Genomic DNA, 1,559 nt, shown 5'->3' with positions numbered 1-1,559 from the left:
GTCAGTTTTATTCTTGGTGTTCAAGTGCAATAAATAGCTACCAACTTCTGAGCATGGAAACGGATGATTCTCCGTCACTGCAGTGACTCAGACCGTCTGCCACCCCCCTGTCCCTCCATCACCACACTCCTGTCCTCGAAAGCATCAGGGCTCAGAGCAGGCCTTGGGCAGGGGCTGCAGGTATCCTGCTGCCTGCAGGGTGCTGGTGCTCTGGACGCTGCCCACCCCTGGTCTGCAGCATCTCTGGGGTTTCAGGGAGCTCAGTGTCCTGCCCAGACCCAGCTCGTTGCCATCCAGCCCTTTTCCCAGGGACAGGGCTTTGGGTGCTGCAGGGGTCTGGGAGCCCCCAGCAGGTGTTCAAGCTAGATGGGGGTGGGGGTGCCCCGTGGGAAGTCTGGGGGAGTTTAGAGAAGCTGGTGCTACAGGGTGAGGGGCACACAACCTCCAGCTAAGTCCAGGGAGGGTTTGGGGGGCTCCCAGGGGCACCTGCTGGGCTTTGCTCATGCAGCCGGGCTGGTACCTCAGGGGGACTGGGGTCAGGCTGCCACGTTCCCTGCTCCTGCTCCACGCCAGGCCCTGGGGAGCCCCTTTGCTCCCCATCCCTGCCATCTGCCCCAGCAGGTGTCAGCACTGGAATGTTCGCTCTGCTGCATTCCCCCCAGCCCTGGGCAGTCACGCATGGCACAGGACACGTGTCCTCTGGATGGGCCACTGCCCCACTGCCTTTTGCCCTTGGTGTCCTCCCTCAGTGCCAGCTTTGCCTCCCAGCCACATCCTGGCCCAGCCTCAGCTCCGTCCCTCCCATCGCTCTGCAGCACAGTCCTGGGTGATGGCAGCTACCAAAGCAGAGCCCTGAGGATCCCAGGATCGCTGTGGGGATTTGGGGAATATGGGAGGACCCCAGGCAGGTAGGAAAAGCTGAGAAAGATCAGAGCCTGGACCATTTGGTGAGCCCAGAGCAGCTTCATGCTGTGGGAAGGTGTCAGGTTCTCCTGGTTCTCCTGGTGCTTTGTGGCTGGCAGCACCATCACGAAACCCTGGCATCCATCACCCCACAGAGACCCCAGTGTGTGCCCCTCCAGGGGCCAGCCCAGCCCGGGCTCCCTGGCCAGCACCCACAGCGATGGCTGGGCAGCACCGTGACCTGCAGAGGCCTCCTGCTCAGTAAATAGTGTCAAGGTTAGAGCAAGGCGTTCATTGGGGCCATAAATGTTTATGGCAGGCCCTCCCTGCTCCCCAGCCGCCATGGCCTGGGCTTTCCATCAGCCACACTTTTATGGCCGGGCTCTAATCATTAACCCAGGGCCAGCAGCCCAAGGTGCTCCATGGCTGTGCTGCCAGAGCCCCAGGGGCAGCTGGAGCTGGGGGACCCCCATGGGCTGCAGCCATGGGGGATAATGGGGAGGAGGATGGGGAAAGCCACCAGGGGTCCTGCAGGAGAAGGGAAAGGCACAGCCATCTGGAAATGAGCTCAGCATCCTGGACAAGAGGAGGTGGGCAGGCAGGAGGGGCTGTAGGAGCTGATCCTACCCTCTTGGAGGGGCAAAGGCAAGAATTAT

Source organism: Geospiza fortis, unplaced genomic scaffold (genome assembly GCF_000277835.1).
Source record: "Geospiza fortis unplaced genomic scaffold, GeoFor_1.0 scaffold55, whole genome shotgun sequence".
Classification (NCBI taxonomy): Eukaryota; Metazoa; Chordata; class Aves; order Passeriformes; family Thraupidae; genus Geospiza; species Geospiza fortis.
The sequence above is the reverse complement of the archived record's forward strand: the minus strand, read 5'-3'. Positions refer to the sequence as shown.